Source organism: Salvelinus namaycush, unplaced genomic scaffold, assembly GCF_016432855.1.
Source record: "Salvelinus namaycush isolate Seneca unplaced genomic scaffold, SaNama_1.0 Scaffold238, whole genome shotgun sequence".
NCBI classification, from domain to species: domain Eukaryota; kingdom Metazoa; phylum Chordata; class Actinopteri; order Salmoniformes; family Salmonidae; genus Salvelinus; species Salvelinus namaycush.
The window spans coordinates 260,809-274,058 of record NW_024059208.1 but is presented as its reverse complement, the minus strand read 5'-3'; the positions used below and the strand labels follow the sequence as shown (position 1 = coordinate 274,058).

The following is a 13,250-nucleotide window of genomic DNA, read 5'->3' as shown; positions in this document are numbered from 1 at the left end:
ATGTGATATTTGAGGCTCTCTCTCACTAACTGATTGTACACACACACATATATTTCAGTTTGTGCGTGTGATATGAGGGTTGGACATGTGTTTATTTCGACATTATAAAGATTTTTTTTTTTTTTAATAAACAGCGGCAACACTGCCATGTTGACGTTCGATTAGATTCATTAGGATCCCCATTAGCCGACGACAATGGAGACAGCTAGTCTTACTGGGGTCTGACACATAACGAAAAAATACATTACAGACCAAATACTTAACAATTTACATACGTTTAAAACCATTAACATGTAGTGTGTGTGTGCATCTATCAGCTACACACACATGTCAGTACATAAACACAAGTTGGTCACATGGGGGCTGGAGGCGCTGTACCGTGAGGTGTTGCTTTATTTGTTTTTTTAAACTATAATTCCGATATTTTCTGTTGGAAAAACGACATTAGTGTCCGACTTTCGGCTGTTGCACCATCCCTGACTTCACTCCTCGACTTTCGTCTACGGTCGGTAGCATCGCCTTACCGCTCAAACTGCCAATAGTTTTGCCTTGTCGGTGTGTAATAAATAAACGCACCAGGCTTAAACCGTATATGACGTCCCACCCTACCTGCAAAGGATGTGATGCAATGGAGTTCTGATAATTTATGCTGATATCATTTCGTGGAGCACGACCAATGAGAAGTCTCCACTTTCACCACCTGCTAGGAAGAGAATTCTATCATTCCCAACATTCTTCACCCTTCGTTGACAACGAACTTCACAAGTGTGTTCAACCATTATTAAGGCATTGTTTCCAACTGACACGAAACAATTCAGTTGACTCGTTTCGCTTTTCTGTGGGTTGAAATTGCACCAGGATTGTTCTTCACAATTGTTATCGGCGCGAATATAATTGCCGAAGATTTCCAAAGTGGCGCACTAAGAAGGAAGGTGGTATGTACACCCTAGCGACTAGGCTACAATCCTACTAGTTTTGGCCGGTGGAAACATTGTAGCAACCTTGCATGCACGCTTGTGTTGCGTGACAGTTGTTGGGATTTGGATTACGTTGTTTTACACCTGAAAGTAGATAGGGACAAACGTTTTCCTGAAGTTAAATGAATTGTGACTAATGATTTCCTGATTGTGCGACTACACAGTACCAATGTTTGTTTATATAACTAAATAGAAGTTGAAGAAACTGCAAAAATAAGTCTTACACTTTATGTAGCCTATAAAGTATTGCCACAAATGTATACAATCTTCCCTTCTGTGTTTATTATTAGTTCCATGGAAATGACTCCATTCCTATGATAGACTTCCTTTAGCGCCTACTGTGGTCTTCTTCCCGGGTAGTTGAGGAGCTCCGTTCTCTAATCTGGTCCGGGTGGAGTTTTGATAGCAACAACAATGTGTCAGCATCAGTCGATTCTTGTAAAAATGTCAATTCTGAAAACGCTTACCTTCAGTACTACTCAGTCTCTTCCAGGGAAGGTAGAGCCCCACTTTTGTATACAATTTTTTTTGTTGCTTAAAATAAAATATATATATTTTTTTTTTGTGTTGCCTTTTTTGCATGTTATTTTGGCATTAATACGTGTTACACATCAGTTTGCAAACAATGTAAAAAAAGATTAAAAAAATAAATAAATAAAAAAATACAAAATAATTGCGTTAATAAAGCCGCATGCAAACATGGTCTATTTTCCTTTCTTGAGTAAGGCATCTCCAAAATGCAGGTGTTTCAGCCGAGCTCAGTGCTTTGTGTGGCGTTGGGCCAGCCAGCAGAAAATACAGAGTTTAGGTGTTGGTAATGTTCTCTAGTTGTGCCGGGATTGGCTCAGTGTTCTGTCACTTACGGGAACACCAAGTCACTGCCAAATCTAAGGGTAGAGCTCGAAAATGAATAAGCATGCAGTCAGATTTCTTTACGGTCCTTAAAGATAGGAAATTGCTGCATTCTAAATCAATCTGATCTTTCTTCTTCAGGTTGTTGTTAAGAATGGAAACGCCCTTGGATGTACTGTCAAGAGCTGCGTCGTTAGTGTATGCGGATGATGAGAAACGTAAGTTAGCCCTGACGCCCTGGCCCTGACGCCCTAGCCCTGACTCCCTGGCTCTGACTCCCTGGCCCTAGCCCTGACGCCCTGGCCCTAGCCCTGACGCCCTGGCTCTAGCCCTGACGCCCTGGCTCTAGCCCTGACGCCCTGGCTCTAGCCCTGACGCCCTGGCTCTAGCTTAGAAAATACATAAATGTGACTCTCTTGATGACAACATAAGGGCTATTTTCCTAAAGAAGTTAAATCCGCTGCATGTTTTGGTTTCCTTGACCAATACTAATGAATACCGCAATACTGGTATTGTCCCGGCTCTACTTGTTACCCCTAGCCTACCTTAGCCCTACCTTTGCCCTTCCCTAACCTTCACCTACCCTACCATGGCCTACCCTAGCCATACCTTTCTCCTAGCCTCTAGACCTAGCCTACACATAGCCCTAACTTTCTCCTAGCCTCTAGACCTAGCCTAGCCATACCCTTCTCCTACCCTGGCCTTAACACTACCCTTATCCTGCACTACCCTGGCCTTATCCCTACCCTGGCCTTATCCCTAGCCCAACCATGGCCTTATCCCTACCCTAGTCCAACCCTAGCCCTACCCTGGCCTTAACCCTACCCTTCTCCTACCCTGGCCTTAACACTACCCTTATCCTGCACTACCCTGGCCTTATCCCTACCCTGGCCTTATCCCTAGCCCAACCATGGCCTTATCCCTACCCTAGTCCAACCCTAGCCCTACCCTGGCCTTAACCCTACCCTTCTCCTACCCTGGCCTTATCCCTACCCTGGCCTTATTCCTACCCTGGCCCTAGCCCAACCCTGGCCTTAGCCCTACCCTAGCCCTACCCTAGCCCTTCTCCCACCCTAGCCCTACCCTGGCCTTATCCCAACCCTGGCCTTAGCCCTACCCTAGCCCTACCCTAGCCCTTCTCCCACCCTAGCCCTACCCTGGCCTTATCCCAACCCTGGCCTTATCCCTACCCTATCCCTACCCTAGCCCTTCTCCCACCCTAGCCCTACCCTGGCCTTATCCCTACCCTGGCCTTATCCCTACCCTGGCCCTAGCCCAACCCTGGCCTTATCCCTACCCTTCTCCTGCCCTACCCTGGCCTTATCCCTACCCTTCTACTCTGGCCCTTGGGCCTACAGTCAGTCCTCATGGCTGTCTTAACACAATCAAGCTTTAATTCTGTCTGGTTGAAAATTCCTTCTTATATTAAGCAGCAAATCCTTCTCAGCGGGCATGCAGTTTGGCTAGACTGAGTTAGGAGTACAGACGGGCAGTTTGACTAGACTGAGTTAGGAGTACAGACGGGCAGTTTGGCTAGACTGAGTTAGGAGTACAGACGGGCAGTTTGGCTAGACTGAGTTAGGAGTACAGACGGGCAGTTTGGCTAGACTGAGTTAGGAGTACAGACGGGCAGTTTGGCTAGACTGAGTTAGGAGTACAGATGGGCAGTTTGGCTAGACTGAGTTAGGAGTACAGACGGGCTGTAGCTCAACACACTCCCAGCAGGGAGAATATGCTGTTCTTTCAAAAGTGTTATTTAAAAAAAAATATATTTAACCAGGTAGGCTAGTTGAGAACAAGTTCTCATTTACAACTGCGACCTGGCCAAGATAAAGCAAATCAGTTCGACAAAAACAACAACACAGAGTTACACATGGAATAAACAAACATACAGTCAATAATACAGTAGAAAAAGTCTATATACAGTGTGTGCAAATGAGTTGAGATAAGGAAATAAATATTAACGTAGCTAGAGCAAGTGAACGAGATAATACAATAAATATTGTTTTAACAGTAAACATTACACTCACAAAAGTTCCAAAAGGATAAAGACATTTCAAATGTCATATTATGTATATATATACAGTGTTGTAACGATGTGCAAATAGTTAAAGTACAAAAAGGGAAAATAAATAAACATAAATATGGGTGGTGTTTGTTCTTCACTGGTTGTGCTTTTTGTTGTGGCAACAGGTCACATCTTGCTGCTGTGATGGCACACTGTGGTATTTCACCCAGTAGATATGGGAGGTTATCAAAATATAAATCTTACACAAAGAATTCACCATTTTTGATATCTTGTGTAATCTGAGGGAAATATGTCTGTCTAATATGGTCATACATTTGGCAGGAGGTTAGGAAGTGCAGTTTAGTTTCCACATCATTTTGTAGGCAGAGTGCAGTGTTCTCTTGCTAGTTGTTCTGTGTGGAGAGACTTCAATGGAAGGCTACAGGGCTGATCTCGGACCAGTTTAGCCTTTTAGCTCATAATGAATTAGACGGGGTGGGACCTGATCCTAGATCAGCACCTACTACTACTGATGCTATTGATCATAAAGAATTAGACGGGGTGGGACCTTATCCTAGATCAGCACTTGTACTACTGATGCTATAGATCATAATGAATAAGACGGAGTGGGACCTGATCCTAGATCAGAATTACTACTACTGATGCTATAGATCATAATGAATTAGACGGGGTGGGACCTGATCCTAGATCAGCACTACTACTACTGATGCTATAGATCATAATGAATTAGACGGGGTGGGACCTGATCCTAGATCATAATGAATTAGACGGGGTGGGACCTGATCCTAGATCATAATGAATTAGACGGGTGGGACCTGATGCTATAGATCATAATGAATTAGACGGGGTGGGACCTGATCCTAGATCAGCACTACTACTACTGTTGCTATAGATCATAATGAACAAGACGGGGTGGGACCTGATCCTAAATCAGAATTACTACTACTGATGCTATAGATCATAATGAATTAGACGGGGTGGGACCTGATCCTAGATCAGAATTACTACTACTGATGCTATAGATCATAATGAATTAGATGGGGTGGGACCTGATCCTAGATCAGCACTACTACTACTGATGCTATAGATCATAATGAATTAGACGGGGTGGGACCTGATCCTAGATCATAATGAATTAGACGGGTGGGACCTGATGCTATAGATCATAATGAATTAGACGGGGTGGGACCTGATCCTAGATCAGCACTACTACTACTGTTGCTATAGATCATAATGAACAAGACGGGGTGGGACCTGATCCTAAATCAGAATTACTACTACTGATGCTATAGATCATAATGAATTAGACGGGGTGGGACCTGATCCTAGATCAGCACCTACTACTACTGATGCTATAGATCATAATGAATTAGACGGGGTGGGACCTGATCCTAGATCAGCACTAGTACTACTGATGCTATAGATCATAATGAATAAGATGGGGTGGGACCTGATCCTAGATCAGCACTACTACTACTGTTGCTATAGATCATAATGAATAAGACGGGGTGGGACCTGATCCTAGATCAGAATTACGGGGTGGGACCAATACAGGTCTTCTCCTGTATTGGTGGTGGTGAGGGCACCACTCTGGTCTTCTCATGTCTCCTGTAGTGGTGGTGGTGAGGGCACCACTCTGGTCTTCTCATGTCTCCTGTATTGGTGGTGGTGAGGGCACCACTCTGGTATTCTCATGGCCCTGTATTGGTGGTGCTGAGGGCACCACTCTGGTCTTCTCCTGTATTGGTGGTGGTGAGGGCACCACTCTGGTCTTCTCATGTCTCCTGTTGGGGTTTTATTTTTTCCCTGGGCTGTAGCTGTTGCTGTTGCATGTAGCCTCTCTGTCCCAACACAATACAGACGACCTGTTTCCACAATAGACTCGCCCCCACGGCCCAGCAACCAAGGCACTGGAAGATCCGTCCCCTTTATGACTCTTGGAATGCTCCCGTTGGCAACAGCATTGGAGAGGGAAAGGCTCCCTGGCTGAGCTACACTATACTACTCTGAACTGCTACACAACAGTGCTACACTATACTATAATACACTACCTGCATTGCTACACTATGCTATGCTATATTGCTACAGTACACTGCTACACTATACTATAATACGGTACACTATATTATACTATGCTACACTGCGCTATACAGCTACACTGTGCTATACTGCTGTGCTACACTGTGCTATACTGCTATGCTGTGCTACACTGTTCTATACTGCTACACTGTTCTATACTGCTATACTGCTACGCTGTGCTATTCTGCTGCACGGACGTCCTGACTACAGCCGTCCTACTACTGTGCTATACTGCTATACTGCTATACTGCTACACTGTGCTATACTGCTATACTGCTACACTGTGCTATACCGCTATGCTGCTATACTGTGCTATGCTGCTATACTGTGCTATGCTGCTATACTGTGCTATACTGCTACACTGTGCTATTCTGCTATACTGTGCTATTCTGCTATACTGTGCTATACCGCTATACTGCTATACTGTGCTATGCTGCTATACTGTGCTATGCTGCTATACTGTGCTATGCTGCTATACTGTGCTATACTGCTATACTGTGCTATGCTGCTATACTGTGCTATGCTGCTATACTGTGCTATACTGCTACAGTGTGCTATACTGCTATACTGCTACATTGTGCTATACTGCTACACTGTGCTATACTGCTACACTGAGCTATACTGCTAAACTCTGCTACACTGAGCTATACTGCTATACTGCTACACTCTGCCAAACTGCTACACTGAGCTATACTGCTACACTGAGCTATACTGCTAAACTCTGCTACACTGAGCTATACTGCTATACTGCTACACTGAGCTATACTGCTAAACTCTGCTACACTGAGCTATACTGCTATACTGCTACACTCTGCTACACTGCTACACTGAGCTATACTGCTACACTGCTATACTGCTACACTGTGGTATACTGCTACGCTGTGCTATACTGCTACACTGTGCTATACTGCTATACTGCTACACTGTGCTATACTGCTACACTGAGCTATACTGCTATACTGCTACACTGTGCTATACTGCTATGCTGTGCTATACTGCTATACTGCTACACTGTGCAATACTGCTACACTGTGCTATACTGCTACACTGTGCTATACTGCAATGTTGCACTATACTATGCTACACTGTTACACTACAGTACCAGTCAAATGTTTGGATACACCTACTAATTCAGGGGTTTTTCTTTTCTTTATCAAACTGTGAAATAACACTTATGGAATCATGTAGTAACCAACAAAGTGTTAAAGAAATCAAAATATATTTTATTTTTGTTATTCTTTATAGCTGTGATATAGAATTCAAGGCACACTTAACCATCATGGCGACCATAACATTCTGCAGCACTGTGCTATACTGCTATACTGCTACACTGTGCTGCTACAAAATCCAAGATGGCGTAGCAGTGTAGACGTGTTTTGTTTCGTCCTCTCGTGTACGTTTGTATTTTTCGTATTTCTTGTATATATATATATATATATCTTTTTTTCTATCTCTTTTCGATTTTTAATTCGATTATACCTTCCGGTAACCTACCTCACCCAATGTGATACGGAATCGCTATTATTTTTGACTTTGGAACACATTCAAGAACCCCCAGTAGCTAACCAGCTAATCAGCTACAAGCTATTTAGTCATTTTTAGCCGCTGCTAGCAGCTTTTACCTTCTGCACAGACACCAGCCCTGTTATTAGCCTGGATATTACTGGATATTACTCACCAATTTACCAGCATTGGATTGTCTCTCCACAACAACGCCGGATTCCTGCCGTAATCCCTGAGCCACTACTTCTGATCCTCACAGCTAGCTTGCAGCTAGCGCCTCTGCCACGAAGCTAGCACCAGTTAGCAAACACAATTCTACAATACCTCTTTCGCCATCGCCATCCGGCTTGGATTTTCTGTCGACACGACCACGTCTGGTCTGCAGACGAATACCCCATCCGCTGTGCCCTCAACCCGCCTCCGTCTGAGCAGACCCCCTCCGTCTGAGCAGACCACCCCCCGGGCTACTAACTCTAAACGCCGCGTCCTAGCGTAGTGGCGGCTTCCCTGCTCCATCTACGGCTGCCCCCTGGACACTATGATCACTTGGCTACATAGCTGATGCCTGCCGGACTGTCCATTAATTCACGGTACTCCATTCTGTTTATTTGTGTTTTATCTGTCGGCTCTGTGTTTTAACTCAGGCTCTGTGTGTAGTTAATCCGACCCTCTCTGCCTAGTCGTCGCCATTTTTACCTGCTGTTGCTGTGTTAGCTGACTAGCTGCTGTTATCTCACCTGTTGTTTTAGCTAGCTCTCCCAATCAAGACCTGCAATCACTTTATGCCTTACTGTATGTCTCTCTCAAATATCAATATGCCTTGTATACTGTTGTTCAGGCTAGTTATCATTGTTTTGGTTTGCAATGGACCCCGTAGTTCCACTCTCCGTACCTCTGATACCTCCTTTGTCCCACCTCCCACACATGCGGTGACCTCACCCATTGAGACCAGCATGTCCAGAGATACAACCTCTCTTATCATCACCCAGTGCCTGGGCTTGCCCCCGCTGTACCCGTGCCCCACCATACCCCTGTCTGCACATTATGCCCAGAATCTATTCTACCACGCCCATAAATCTGCTCCTTTTATTCCTTGTCCCCAACGTTCTAGGCGACCAGTTTTGATAGCCTTTAGCCGCACCCTCATCCTACTACTCCTCTGTTCCTCGGGTGATGTGGAGGTAAACCCAGGCCCTGCATGTCCCCAGGCACCCTCATTTGTTGACTTCTGTGATCGAAAAAGCCTTGGCCTCATGCATGTCAACATCAGAAGCCTCCTCCCTAAGTTTGTCTTACTCACCGCTTTAGCACACTCTGCCAACCCTGATGTCCTTGCCGTGTCTGAATCCTGGCTTAGGAAGGCCACCAAAAATTCTGAGATTTCCATACCCAACTATAACACTTTCCGTCAAGATAGAACTGCCAAAGGGGGAGGAGTTAGCCTGCAAAGTTCTGTCATACTTTCCAGGTCTTTGCCCAAACAGTTCGAACTTCTAATTTTAAAAATTAATCTCTCCAGAAATAAGTCTCTCACTGTTGCCGCCTGCTACCGACCCCCCTCAGCTCCCAGCTGTGCCCTGGACACCATCTGTGAATTGATCGCTCCCCATCTAGCTTCAGAGTTTGTTCTGTTAGGTGACCTAAACTGGGATATGCTTAACACCCCGGCAGTCCTACAATCTAAGCTAGATGCCCTCAATCTCACACAAATCATCAAGGAACCCACCAGGTACAACCCTAAATCCGTAAACATGGGCACCCTAATAGACATTATCCTGACCAACTTGCCCTCCAAATACACCTCTGCTGTCTTCAATCAAGATCTCAGCGATCACTGCCTCATTGCCTGTATCCGCTACGCGTCCGCGGTCAAACGACCACCCCTCATCACTGTCAAACGCTCCCTAAAACACTTCTGCGAGCAGGCCTTTCTAATTGACCTGTCCCGGGTACCCTGGAAGGATATTGACCTCATCCCGTCAGTTGAGGATGCCTGGTCATTCTTTAAAAGTTACTTCCTCACCATATTAGACAAGCATGCTCCGTTCAAAAAATGCAGAACTAAGAACAGATATAGCCCTTGGTTCACTCCAGACCTGACTGCCCTTGACCAGCACAAAAACATCCTGTGGCGAACTGCAATAGCATCGAAGAGCCCCCGCGATATGCAACTGTTCAGGGAAGTCAGGAACCAATACACGCAGTCAGTCAGGAAAGCAAAGGCCAGCTTTTTCAAGCAGAAATTTGCATCCTGTAGCTCTAACTCCAAAAAGTTCTGGGATACTGTAAAGTCCATGGAGAACAAGAGCACCTCCTCCCAGCTGCCCACTGCACTGAGGCTAGGTAACACGGTCACCACCGATAAATCCGTGATAATCGAAAACTTCAACAAGCATTTCTCAACAGCTGGCCATGCCTTCCTCCTGGCGACTCCAACCTTGGCCAACAGCCCTGCCCCCCCCGCTGCTAACTCGCCCAAGCCTCCCCAGCTTCTCCTTTACCCAAATCCAGATAGCAGATGTTCTGAAAGAGCTGCAAAACCTGGACCCATACAAATCAGCTGGGCTTGACAATCTGGACCCCCTATTTCTGAAACTGTCCGCCGCCATTGTCGCACCCCCTATTACCAGCCTGTTCAACCTCTCCTTCGTATCATCTGAGATCCCCAAGGATTGGAAAGCTGCCGCGGTCATCCCCCTCTTCAAAGGGGGAGACACCCTGGACCCAAACTGTTACAGACCTATATCCATCCTGCCCTGCCTATCTAAGGTCTTCGAAAGCCAAGTCAACAAACAGATCACTGACCATCTCGAATCCCACCGTACCTTCTCCGCTGTGCAATCCGGTTTCCGAGCCGGTCACGGGTGCACCTCAGCCACGCTCAAGGTACTAGACGATATCATAACCGCCATCGATAAAAGACAGTACTGTGCAGCCGTCTTCATCAACCTGGCCAAGGCTTTCGACTCTGTCAATCACCATATTCTTATCGGCAGACTCAGTAGCCTCGGTTTTTCTAATGACTGCCTTGCCTGGTTCACCAACTACTTTGCAGACAGAGTTCAGTGTGTCAAATCGGAGGGCATGCTGTCCGGTCCTCTGGCAGTCTCTATGGGGGTACCTCAGGGTTCAATTCTCGGGCCGACTCTTTTCTCTGTATATATCAATGATGTTGCTCTTGCTGCGGGCGATTCCCTGATCCACCTCTACGCAGACGACACCATTCTGTATACTTCTGGCCCTTCCTTGGACACTGTGCTATCTAACCTCCAAATGAGCTTCAATGCCATACAACACTCCTTCCGTGGCCTCCAACTGCTCTTAAACGCTAGTAAAACCAAATGCATGCTTTTCAACCGTTCGCTGCCTGCACCCGCACGCCCGACTAGCATCACCACCCTGGACGGTTCCGACCTAGAATATGTGGACATCTATAAGTACCTAGGTGTCTGGCTAGACTGCAAACTCTCCTTCCAGACTCATATCAAACATCTCCAATCCAAAATCAAATCTAGAGTCGGCTTTCTATTTCGCAACAAAGCCTCCTTCACTCACGCCGCCAAACTTACCCTAGTAAAACTGACTATCCTACCGATCCTCGACTTCGGCGATGTCATCTACAAAACAGCTTCCAATACTCTACTCAGCAAACTGGATGCAGTTTATCACAGTGCCATCCGTTTTGTTACTAAAGCACCTTATACGACCCACCACTGCGACCTGTATGCCCTAGTCGGCTGGCCCTCGCTACATGTTCGTCGTCAGACCCACTGGCTCCAGGTCATCTACAAGGCTATGCTAGGTAAAGTGCCGCCTTATCTCAGTTCACTGGTCACGATGGCTACACCCACCCGTAGCACGCGCTCCAGCAGGTGTATCTCACTGATCATCCCTAAAGCCAAAACCTAATTTGGACGCCTTTCCTTCCAGTTCTCTGCTGCCTGCGACTGGAACAAATTGCAAAAATCTCTGAAGTTGGAGACTTTTATCTCCCTCAACAACTTTAAACATCTGCTATCCGAGCAGCTAACCGATCGCTGCAGCTGTACATAGTCCATCGGTATATAGCCCACCCAATTTACCTACCTCACCCCCCATACTGCTTTTATTTATTTACTTTTCTGCTCTTTTGCACACCAGTATCTCTACTTGCACATGATCATCTGATGATTTATCACTCCAGTGTTAATCTGCTAAATTGTAATTATTCGATTTATTGCCTACCTCCTCATGCCTTTTGCACACATTGTATATAGATTCTCTTTTTTTCTACCATGTTATTGACTTGTTTATTGTTTACTCCATGTGTAACTCTGTGTTGTTGTCTGTTCACACTGCTATGCTTTATATTGGCCAGGTCGCAGTTGCAAATGAGAACTTGTTCTCAACTAGCCTACCTGGTTAAATAAAGGTGAAATAAAAAAATAAAAATAAAACATTCTGCAGCGATACACCATCCCATCTGGTTTGGGCTTAGTGGGACTATCATTTGTTTTTCAACAGGACAATGACCCAACACACCTCCAGGCTGTGTAAGGACTGTTTGACCAAGAAGGAGAGTGAGGGAGTGCTGCATCAGATGACCTGGCCTCCACAATCCCCCAACCTCATCCAAATGGAGATGGTTTGGAATAAGTTGGACCGCAATGAAGGAAAAGCAGCCAACAAGTGCTCAACATATGTGGGAACTCCCTCAAGACTGTTAGAAACCCATTCCAGGTGAAGCTGGTTGAGAGAATGCCAAGAGTGTATAAAGCTGTCATCAAGGCAAAGGGTGGCTACTTTGAAGAATCTCAAATATAAAATGTATTTTGGTTTAACAGTTTTTTGCTTACTACATGATTCCATATGTGTTATTTCATAGTTTTGATGTCTTCACTATTATTCTACAATGTAGACAATAGTAGAAATAAAGAAAAACCCTTGAATGAGTAAGTGTGTCCAAACTTTTGCCTGGTACTGTATACTACACTGTTATGCTACACTGCTACACTGTTATGCTACACTGCTACACTGCTACGCTACACTGTTATGCTACACTGCTACACTGTTATGCTACACTGCTACACTGTTATGCTACACTGCTACGCTACACTGTTATGCTACACTACACTGCTACACTGTTATGCTACACTGCTACTACAATGTAGACAATAGTAGAAATAAAGAAAAACCCTTGAATGAGTAAGTGTGTCCAAACTTTTGCCTGGTACTGTATACTACACTGTTATGCTACACTGCTACACTGTTATGCTACACTGCTACACTGCTACGCTACACTGTTATGCTACACTGCTACACTGTTATGCTACACTGCTACACTGTTATGCTACACTGCTACGCTACACTGTTATGCTACACTACACTGTTATGCTACACTGCTACACTGTTATGCTACACTGCTACACTGTTATGCTACACTGCTACACTGTTACGCTACACTGCTACACTGCTATGCTGCACTGCTACACTGTTATGCTACACTGCTATGCTACACTGTTATGCTACACTGCTATGATACACTGTTATGCTACACTGCTACACTGTTATGCTACACTGCTACGCTACACTGTTATGCTACACTGCTACACTGTTACGCTACGCTGTTATGCTACACTGCTACACTGTTATGCTACACTGCTACACTGTTCTGCTACACTGTTATAATATGCTGCTACACTGTTATGCTACACTGCACTAACTGGATCAGTCAGGCTACTGTCACTATTCCCTATGTGCAGGAATCCCCCAAAGTTTCTCTGTTATCAACTGTGTCATTGAGATTGTATTGTGGAGGTCTGTAGTAGGGT

The 13,250-nt window shown here is 45.2% G+C and overlaps 1 long non-coding RNA gene across 1 annotated transcript; it reads left to right on the top strand.

Annotated features, from left to right (window-relative positions):
* The first annotated feature begins 742 nt into the window (after positions 1-742).
* On the top strand, positions 743-12,154 carry LOC120038752. The gene is made up of 3 exons (XR_005475180.1): positions 743-935; positions 1,971-2,047; positions 11,944-12,154. It is a non-coding gene; the product is annotated as an uncharacterized LOC120038752 (long non-coding RNA).
* Positions 12,155-13,250: the final 1,096 nt, after the last annotated feature.